Genomic DNA, 12014 nt, shown 5'->3' with positions numbered 1-12014 from the left:
GCCACTCTGCCTTTCCTGTTTGTATATTACGCACACTTCCGGAAACAATCCATTTTCAGGTAGTCATAGACAGTACTTTGAGCCATACCAGAATCCCCTGACATTCCGACCTGGAATCCCGGATCACTCACGTAACGCAAGAAAACCCAGGGCACCGATTTCTCTGTAAATTTGGGGGGGGAGGGCATTCAGATGCAGAAGGTATATATATCAGGATTTTAAGACAAATTGCACTCTAATTATGTCAAATATTGTATATTCATAAATACAATAGGGAGCCCACATGAGTTTTGGGGAGCCCGGGCCCCCTCAGGATCGGCGCCCTTGAAGAAAACCCGCATCTTTTCATCATTACGTAGTCCATCACCCCGAATTTCGGTTGATTCTCCTTTAAAAATGGGTGATATCAATAAAAATAAGTAACTACTCCTGAGAAGTCCTGCTCGAGAATCGGAGTAACTACACCTGGAGTAATCTCCTCCCTCAATTTTGTATCAATAAAACAAGCCACTACTCAGGTCTAGTCTGCTCCAGATTTATGAACGTTTTCTCGCGCTTCCTCTGCACGTAGCACTGAGTCGCATCAATAAAAGAAGTAGTTATTCATTTCTCCCTTCCGTCGCGTGGTCATTTCGTTGTTTTTAACTTATGGCGTAATATCCTAAACGCCATGGGAGGGACAAGTAGCAACGACAGTTTCAATTAAAATGCATTTGTGGATATTATAAAAGTTCCAGTGGTACTTTCAAAGTCACAGTTACCAAAAAGTAAACGAAGGAAAGCCGAAGCTTTGAAGGCAATTACAGTGAAATGCAACGAAATATCAAATACATCTACAAATGAGACACAAATCCAAAAGAGAATCTTAATATCCGAGCGAGCATTAAGAAAAAAAAAAAAAAAACTAATTTGAAAAAGAAAACGGGAAATAAGAAAGTAATACTGAAACCACGGGAATGAACTTCTTGGAACTGATGGATGTTGATTGGAATCCAGCAATATCAAGATTAGCACGACAAGTGCATATCACGTGTTGTCCAAGGTCTTTGTAGATTGTTTGGCTTTAAGAACGAAATCAGACACTTGGTCCTTTTGTTTCCCTTTTTAAATAGTCCAGCCAGTCACGTCATAAAGCACATCCATCTGATTGCGTTTTCCACACCATACATGTCCCCTTTCACCTTGGCATAAAAAAAATATATATTCTCATGTATACACCCTTCCTATCAGCGTTGAGTTGAGTTGGTTTTGAGTTTAATGTCCTTTTCAGTAGCGAGGCTATATAAGACGAGACCCACTGAGTAACTTGGAATCCGAACCATATGAACTACAGCCGGGAATCGAACGCGGGTCTCTCATACCAAAGGCATGTACGCTATCCGCTTAGCCACGAAGGAGCTCTTCCTATTAGCGTATTCGTCTCCAAAATACTAGGTTTCTTTATTGCCACGTGTTTCTAGTCAAGTGCTCCGATAGCACCCGGAAATGTATATTGTTCTTGCCACTCTGCCTTTGCTGTTTGAATATTACACACACCTCCGGAAACAATCAATTTTCAGATTTCGCAATAATCGCATCCATTACACTTGTAGTAGTCATAGACACAGTACTTTGAGCCACAACAGAATCCCCTGACATTCAATTCAGACCTGGAATCCCGGATCACTCACGTAAAGCAAGAAAACCCGCATCTTTTCGTCATTACGTAGTGCACCACCCCAAATTTCCGTTGATTCTCCTAAAAAATGTTGTGCTAACTACTTTACATTTTCTTTAATGAACCTATGTTTTTTGTAATCTCCATTTGCAACATTTCTATGCAATTTATAAGTTTTACTACATAGCAAAACAATCATATACTCTGCCATATTTTGCACGGAGTCACCTATTTAGCTTGCTCCACAAATTTGGAGAAGTTACTAGCATCACAGAAGAGTCTTGATTTTTATTGATATCAAACGCGGAGTAGTTATTCGGCTCGAGAATAGAGGTGTGGTTACTTCAAAAGGGCGGGGCTTCTCCGAGGTCAGCCGAGACGACTAGTGCTCAGTTCTCTTTTTATTGATACCAATGCGAGTAACTACTTTAAAATTGGGCGTAATGAGTAACTTCTCCGTTTTATTGATATCACCCATATGATGCTGATATACTTGGCAAATGTTGTATTCAACTTGGGATATTCCGCAACACACACACACACACACACATAAACAAAGCGAAAGAGAGAGAGAGAGAGAGAGAGATGAATATACAAAAGCATATTCAACGTATTCGAATGAGACTCTAAGTAACGACATTCCGTTCTAAAGAGAATTTGTGTTTCTTCCCGTGACGTTAAGGGGATCGGGAAAAGTTATGTGTCTTGAAGCAGGATACGACTTTGGATACTCTGTTTATACACTTTCTATATCCGTAGGAATATATTGTATTTCACGAATGTAAATGACATGCTGTAATGAGAATATTGATATCATTCATGAGAATATTTGTCATACATCTGTATGACAAATAGATGCAAATAAATACACTACATAACTTATTTATTGCTATTAAATGATTTTCCTAACTTGTATTTACATCCTCATATATAATACCGACCTACTGTGAAAATTATCTCAGATGTTATATTTTAAACATAATAATTACTATGTTGTGCAATGATTATGTTATATATACACAACTTATGTATTCTAATGTAATTATTTTATATAATTTTTCATGCATTGCGGAAAATATAATTTTAAAAAAAGGATTAGCCTAGACGGGATTCGAACCCTCAACCTTGTGATTTGAAACCCGACAGCTTACCAATGAGCTAACACAACCTTCTAGCGATGTATAACGGATCTCAAGATAATTATGACATTCATATCCATTACAAACGCTGTTTCTGTTCTACTTTGACTTTTATTTTAGTACTCAGGCGATAATTATGTTCTATTTCTTAACTTTGAGCATTCTTTTACATATGGAAAGATTCGTTAACGTATTTAAATGTTCCATTACGTATGGAGAGCTAAATGACAAACAAGCATGTGCTGAGATTGAAAAAAAAGGTTTCGAAATATTGTATCATTAAGTATTTCAATCAATGTTGCTTTTTTAAACACTTGGTAACAAGTCTTATTATATTTAAAAGAAGAAAAACACATCTGCAAACTTTTTCCCGATTGCAAAGGCTGGCTTGGAGGTTCGAACCTGGCTTACTTTTTCCCGAAGATACCCGAAGCTGGACTTAGAAAATTTTTGCCTCAAAACACCAATAAAGAATGCGCTCAACCTTTTTGAGACAAGGTGTACCTGAGTGTGGTATAGTTAACCTCGATAAATCAGAAAACATTGGTACTCATTGGATATGCTATTGGAAAGATAACAACATAAAGTACGTGTTCGATTCTTATGGTGGTGTTCCTCCTAAACAACTGATACAATATCTTGGTACTGAAAACTTATTTTACAATGACGAACGAATACAAGACTTTAATTCAGTTATATGTGGTCATTTTTGTGTTAAGGTTTTAAATCTTCTAAATCAAGGGTATTCTTTTAGTGATTTTATGTATATGATTAAAAATGATTAAGTTTAAGTAATTTTATGGCTTATATCCATAAAAGTTTTGTTTTAAGATAAATATGGAAGCTATACACAATAGATTTTTAGATTATTTTGAGAAGCATGAGGATGAACTAGATCCACTAGTTTGTTATAATTTTTATCAGTATTTTGAACAAGTTAGTGAGATAGACTTAAAAGATAAAAACAACGTATATAATGTTACTGGTTTATGGAAAATGTTAATACCTAAATTTGTGTATACGGAAGAAGAGTTGAAAAAGTTACAACCAATAATTACCTTAGAGGAGTTGTTGTCAAATTATAGTTCTAGACTATTAGAATGCAGTAATTGTGCTAGTAAGTCATTAACAAAAGGTATGAGTAGGTACATTTGTGATGATTGTTCTGTAGAGAATGGTTGGGTTTACAGTACTAAGGAAGAAATGAAAGCTGCTTGCGTAAGAAAACCATGGTATGATACTACAAAAAGATTTAAGTTACAGTTATCTCGTTTACAAGCTTTACAGGATAGAATTATTTCCGAAGATGTGTTCAAGATGTTAAATGATGAATTTAGAGATATATCAAAAAATTTAATATCAACAAATGATGTTCTAGAAGTACTAAAGAAAAACAAATACACAAAATATTATGATGATGTCTATTTAATACACTATCACCTTACCGATCAAAAACCATTAAACTCACGTCATATGGAAGAAACACTTATAAACGAGTTTGAAAAGTTACATGAGATCTTTATAGAACTGTATCCGAAAAGAGTATTGTTTATTAACTTAAAATGTGTACTGTACTATCTGTTGAAAAAGCATGATGTTTATGTTGATATTGATTTTAAGCACTCACCTAAACAAATAGAGATGTTAAAGAAATGTTTTGAAAAATTAGGATGGACATTTTCTGTATAATAAATGAGTATGGATATATTTGGTAATGTTAAAGATAGAAAAGATAATGTTGATATTAGTGAAGAAAAATTAAAATTGTTGGAGAATTTAAATGATGTTGTTAGCGTAAGTCAACTTAGGTCAATAGAAACCCAATTAGAGAACGATAGAAAACGATTTGAAAATGTATTAGAAACGTTACAAGACACATACGTCAAGAAAGAAGATTTTCAAAAGCTTAGGATGGATACTACTAAATTGATTATGCAGAAAGAAACTATACCCTTTTTATGTCGATTGAGAACTAAGGATTTTAAGGAGCCAATCTTTAAAATATTCAATCTTTGTAATGGTTACACATTTCTTTATAATGGGAAAATAATGCACATGGAATTAAGTTTGGATAAATACTTTTTAGACATATATTTAGGTGATACTTTGATTGAAAATATAACTTTTGGTTTTAAGAAGAATGATATAATTACGATTAAACCAAATAAAAATTCAGCTATGGAAAAAGGTCAATTTTTGTTTGCTATAATGTACATAGAAAGAGAGCTTTCCTAAGGACGTTTGCTATATAATAAATATGGATATTTTTGGTAATGTTAAAAGTATAATGGACAGAATCACGTTGATATTGAAGACAGGCAAGAGTTATTAACACTATTAGACGTAGAAGGCAATATATGGTTCAAAGGTAAAGACGTTGTCACAATTTTAGAGTATTTACAACCTAGAAACGCCATCCAAGATCATGTAGACGAAGATGATAAGAAAAATTTCGGCCTAGATTATGAAGACAACAGAGAGCTCATTAAGGACTCGTTTGGTTGTTAATGCCGACTAACTATCAATGCTTGTGTAAAGTTTTTTAACCACCGGGGGCTACGCTGTAGCCCCCTCCCTTGGCTTATATTTGTCTGTTTTTAAGTGGGTTGTCGTCGTGTTCATTTTACTCAACTGCTATCTTAAGCTAGGAAAATAGGATCAAACACGGTATTGGACAAATTGAAACACATGTATGTAATGTGAAAATGTGAAAATGTGTCGCTTATAATTGTGATATTTGAAGACCTGGAAACAGACATACGCCGCACGGATAGCCTTCCAAATGAACAACCTCACACAACCTTCATCAACGAACCGGGTCGGTACCAGGAACTTTGAAGTTTGTTGATTTTCTATACAATAAATAATGATGATGTATTGTGTTAAGTGTAAGAAAGTGACAGATACGGAGAAAGATACCATTAGAATTGAACAAACAAAGAATGGAAGATATCTAAAGAAAGGTATTTGTTCTGTATGTGGTGTTACTAAAACTCAATTCGTTAAAAAGTTTGATTGACTAGAAGAAGGTAAAGGTGTTAGAGAAGACATTATAGAAGAAATTCACAAACCATCTAGAAAAAACTTTGACAGATTAAGTGTAGTTATAAAAGGTATTGATGATCTTTGGCAAGCTGATCTTGTTGAAATGGATAGTGGAGTATTAAAAGGTGTTTCCAAATTAAATAGAGGCTATAATTGATTGATTGATTTTTAGTTTTACGTCCCGTTCAGCAGCGAGGCTATATGAGACGTGGACCTACTGATTAACGTGGAATCCGAACCACATGAGCTCCCGCCGGGAATCGAACCCGGGTCTAAATAGAGGATATAAGTATCTGCTAACGATTATAGATGTGTTCTTTAAGTATGCGTTTGCTGTTCCTGTTAAAGATAAGAGTGGTAAAAATGTTACAGAAGCATTCGAATCCATATTAAGAACGAGAAAACCTAGTAACTTACAAACTGATCAAGGTAAAGAGTTTTACAATAAAGAGTTTAAGAAGTTAATGGATGAAAATAAGATTAATCATTACTCAACCTATAGTGGTAAGAAAGCTTCTGTTGTTGATAGATTCAATAGAACACTTAAACAAAACATGTGGAAAAGGTTCACAACACAAGGAAATAATAAATGGATAGAGATATTACCAACATTGGTTAGTGAGTATAGTAATAAAGTGCATAGAACAATTGGTTTAAAGCCTATAGAAGTTAATAAGAAGAATGAGCGAACAATATGGGAGAAAGTGTATGAGAAAGAATATAGACGTGTTAAACCCAAATACAAATTAGGTGATCATGTTCGTATAAGTAAATCGAAAGGGTTATTTGAAAAAGGATATACACCTAATTGGTCAACAGAAGTATTTGTTATTAGTGAAGTTATTCCATCCAATCCGCCTACATATAGAATTAAAGATTTAGAAGAAGAGGATGTACAAGGTAGATTTTACGAACCAGAACTATTAAAGACGAAACATAAAGATGAATACTTGGTGGAAAAGGTGTTAAGAAAGAAAGATGATAAAGTATATGTTAAGTGGCTAGGTTTTGATGATTCACATAATAGCTGGATAGATAAAAGTAATGTTGTAGTGTAAATATAAATGTTGTCTTTTATGGAATAATAACCATAAAAGGATAGTTTAAATGAGATAAGGGTAAGAAAACGTTACTCTCATAACATATATTTCCAGCGCTGGTATTCCAGCTGTGGAAATTATCAAAACAATTAGCATACAACAAAAAAGCACTGAAGAAGAAATACGCACCTGCTCTTCTACATATCTAATAACAGGAGGAGATAAAGAAAGAACGACGGGGAAATTTTATAAATGACTAGAAAATAAACAATCTAAAGAGTGAATTTCTTATATAAAGTCATTGCACGAATTCGTGGGGATGACTTTAAAATTAGTAAGAAGTAAAAAACTACTTGAATATTATGATAAAAATTAACTGGAGCAGATATGCTCCGATAAGAATCAACATTTTTTATATAATAAATATGAGTACTATGGATAATTCTCTTAGTTTAAACGATATTTGCTATGAACAGATTAAAGACAATTATTGGTATGGTGTTTTTGGTGATTTCAAGTTGATTATAGATAAGAGTACAGGATACTTCAATGCTACTAAACTGTATCATGATGGTGGGAAAAGATTTGATAATTGGCTGAAAAATAAAGAATCAAAAGTGTTATTAGATTACTACAACAAACTTCGAAGTTCCTCGGATTCTAGGAACTTCAGAAACTCGTCTTACACAGTAAAACTAGCTCTTAACGAAATAAACAATCTAATCTCAGGAACATATATGTATAAAAAGATATTTCTCGCTATTGCTTTATGGGTATCACAAGACTTCTATGACAAATGCTATGATATTATCGAAGACTACTTCACACAAGATGCTAAACAATACCTTAACGACAAAGAACAACTAGAATCAAAGCTACAAGAGATAGAACAACAAATGAACGATTTAAGAATAGAAAACACAAGACTTAGAGATATAGCGGCTGAACATACAGAAGATCCTAGGAAAGTACACAAACTAGTTATTATTAAAAAGAATCTCTCCCCTATTCAACTACAAAAGATATTAGAAAAGTACGAAACAGACAAAAGAGAACAAGTAAAGAGCTATGAGAGTTACAGGTATTGTGTTGGAAGAATTCAAGAGTGTAACATAAAGACAAGATTACAATGCTTACAAGAAAAATATCCAGACATGACTATATTGTCTAAAACCAAAGACCCAAACCCGATTAACCTTCTAAATAAAGTAAAAGAAAAGTATGATTGTGTTATTTCGCATGGTTGTCATGTAGATCTAAAGAATGTTGATGGAGAAGAAGATGATGAGTTTGTTATTGATTTGTTTTTAAGTATAAGAGATTCGTAAAGTTAAGGATAATGAGTTTCAGACGTCCTTATAAGAAGAAGATTTGGTTAAAGAAATTGACTGTGTATGATAGGTTAATATTAGATAATTAAAGTTACAACTGGGGTCCACCAGCACTGGACCCCTTTCAAACATACAACCTCATACAATTTTCATCAACGAGTCCGGTCTCTACTCATTCTTATTACAACTTTTATGATATAACAGTCATAAAAGTTAATTAGTTAAACATTAAACAAACCATCTGTTATAACATCGAATGCTAAATTCAATATACTACCTAAATCGGGATTATTATGATATTTTCTTATTATAACTCTCCAATCTACGTAATGTCTAAATAAATATATAAACTCTACAGAGAGGTGTTGATAAATTGAGATGTTATGCCAATGAACTCTGTCTTTGAACTCTTCAATAAATCCTTCTGTTAAATTTTGAAATATTGAAATTGCTTCCCAATCTACTTTGTCAGCGTAATCTCTTATAAGGTTTTCTGATAATTGTTGAGTTCCAGATAAGCACCTCCAAGAAACTTTATCTGCATGTTCTCATATAAAGGCTTCAGAGAGTTTGTTTCCATAAGATATAGCATCAAAATCAACTTTATCTATAAACTCATTAATAAATTCTTCAGATAGGTTTTGATTATACGATACTTCTTCCCAATCAACTCTATCTGCAAATTCTCTTATAAAGTCTTCTGATAAGTCTTGGCTTCCTGAAATAATCTCCCAATCAACTCTGTCAGCAAATTCTCTTATAAACTCTTCCGATAACTTTTTCCATAAACATATTTCACTCAAATTAACTTTCTCCTGATATTTGCGTATGAAATCTTCCGTAATGTGATCATAGTTGTATTCCCCCTCATAATCATCATAACCTATAGATAACCATTGTTCATCAGTCAGTGAATCTAATATCTCATCAGACAAATTCATAACGTTTGCATAGAGAATGTTTTGTATAAGAAATGAGTTCTTTTCTTTATTGGCTTTCTTGAACAAATGATCTAACATACCTATGGACACGCTAAAATTTATTTTGTCTTCATCATTATAACCACCAATATCTAAATGTTTACATACACAATCAAATATAGGTTTGTAAGATAATATTTCCTTAGCACTAGTCATGTTCGTTTTTATTCTTAGATTTTTAAATTTATCTCATTTTTGTTGGCTTTCTATATAATAAATATGGAGAAAGATTTTGATTTATTACATGATAGACTTGAACTAATTCATCATGATCTTAAACTCTTAGCAGCACTACTAGAGAAGCAAATACTGTTAAAGGAAAAGGATTATTAATAATGCAACAAAAAACATCTGATTTGAGTAGTGATGATGAATATAAATATGGTAGTGATGATTATGATGATGATGATGAGTAAGTTTACAAAAATGATTTAATTTTAATATGTGTATATGTGACTTTAATGGGTTATTCCCATGAAAGTCGTGTTCTAATACAACGCGTAATATGTAGACAATGGCAGGAGTGTACAATGTTAAGAGTTGTATTAGGATATATGGAAGTAAAAATAGTACAAAAATGAATTGAAATAATCCGGCGAAGATAAAAATTGAGCATAGTAAGATTTGCTATATAATAAATAAGATGAGTTGTAGTAGAGTTAGACGACAATGTAAAGAGAGGGGGATCAGAAGATATTCCCGATTAAGAAAAGCAGAACTGATAGACCTTCTTAAACAATATGATGATGAACAAAGCAGAAGAGAGATTAGAGATATATTCCCATTTAAACAAGAAGTAATTGAAGAACCAAGAATCAAAGTTGAATCAATACCAATCGATGTAAAACGCCAGAACATTGCATTAAAATCAAGATTAGAAACATGGAGATTTACAACAGATTATAAGTCACAAGATCCACTTGAACAATATATTACTACATCTAAAGCCATATTAAACAGATTACAAATTAGGTTAAGTAAACATAGTTCATTGAAAGCTAATCTTTATATAAGTTGTACATATAAGAAAGGTGAAGAAACTCAAAACTTCTATTTTAACACTGAAAACCAAGAAATATATCAATCAAGTAATTTAAAAGAAGAAATAACTAAGATGAAACAAAGATTAAGAACAAGAATGGATGAGTTCCAAGCTAGAGGTTCTGGCTGGGCTCTTATAAACATTAACTTTTTACAACTAGCAATCGTCAAATATACACCATATAGAGGATCAACATACATAGAATTACCTAAACAAATTCAAAACAAAAAGGCAGTAATTAATATAAAGAATGAAGATGAAAAATGTTTCTTATACTCAATTTGTTCTGCACTATACCCAGTTAATAAAGATCCACAACGGCCTTCCAAGTACAAGCAAGCTGTCAAATACTTAGAAGAAAAATTAAAAAATATTCATTTTCCTGTAAAACTATGCGATATTCCAAGAGCTGAAAAATTACTTAATATTTCTATAAATATTTATGCATATGATAAAGACTATTCAATCTATATACTACATCACACACAAAACAAACAAGAAAATCATGTCAATTTATTATATATAAAAGAACAAAATGAAGACTAAGTTAAAACACATTATTGTTGGATTAAGGATTTAAGCAGACTAGTATGTACACAGTTAACTAAAAAGAGAGCTCGAAAATATTTATGTGATAGATGTTTGTTATACTTTTACTCACAAGACGCTTTAAATAAACATGAGCAAGATTGTTCGTTAAATGAGCCAGTAAAAATAATAATGCCTGAAGAAGGTAAATGTGTTGAATTTAAAAACTACCAATACATAATGAAAATGCCATTTGTGATTTATGCTGATTTTGAATGTTTGTTACATAAAGTTCTGGGTTGTAAAGAATGTTATCCAGATAACGAGCCATATACGAAAAAATATCAACAACATAAGCCATCTGGATTTTGTTATTATGTAGTAAAGAGCGATGGAAGTAAAAATAACTTGTTTTGTATAGAGGTAAGAACGCTGCTACTAAATTTATAAGGTTGTTAACAAAAGAAGCCAAACACATATCGAACATATACAAACAAAATAACGAATTACCATTAACAAAAAGTCAGAGAAAAGAATTCAATGAATCTAAATGTTGTTATTACTGTAAGCAGGAGTATACTAAAGAAAATCATAAAGTTAAGCATCACGAACATATAACAGGAAAATTTGTAGCACCTCTATGTAATAACTGCAATTTAAAAGTCAAAGTACCAAAGTTTGTACCAGTGATCATACATAACTTGACAGGATATGACTCACACTTGTTTATAAAAGAGCTTGGATGTGATAAAGAAGAAATAGATCTAATACCCAATAATGAAGAAAGATACATATCATTCAGTAAAAAGGTTGGAACTATTAAATTGAAATTTGTAGATTCATTTAGATTTATGGCTTCTAGTTTAGACAAATTGTCATCAAACTTGAATCCTGAGCAAATGATACATACTCAACCCTTTTATCCTAATCAAGAACAGTTTCAGCTTGTAATAAAAAAATGTGTTTACCCATATGATTATGTTAACAATTGGGATAGGTTTAGAGAAAGAAAATTACCGTTAAAGGAAGCATTCTTCAACAAGCTTATGAACACACATATAAGTGATGAAGATTATGAACATGCAAAGAAAGTGTGGAAAACATTTGACATTAAGAATCTCGGACAATACCATGATTTATATTTGAAAACAGATGTATTATTGTTAGCAGATGTGTTTGAGAACTTTAGAGAAACATGTCTTAAAGCTTATGATCTTGATCCTGCTTGGTATATGACGGCACCAGGTTTAGC

Source organism: Thermobia domestica, chromosome 17 (assembly GCF_964235325.1).
Source record: "Thermobia domestica chromosome 17, izTheDome1.hap1.1, whole genome shotgun sequence".
Taxonomy (NCBI): Eukaryota; Metazoa; Arthropoda; class Insecta; order Zygentoma; family Lepismatidae; genus Thermobia; species Thermobia domestica.
This window is presented reverse-complemented; position numbering follows the sequence as displayed.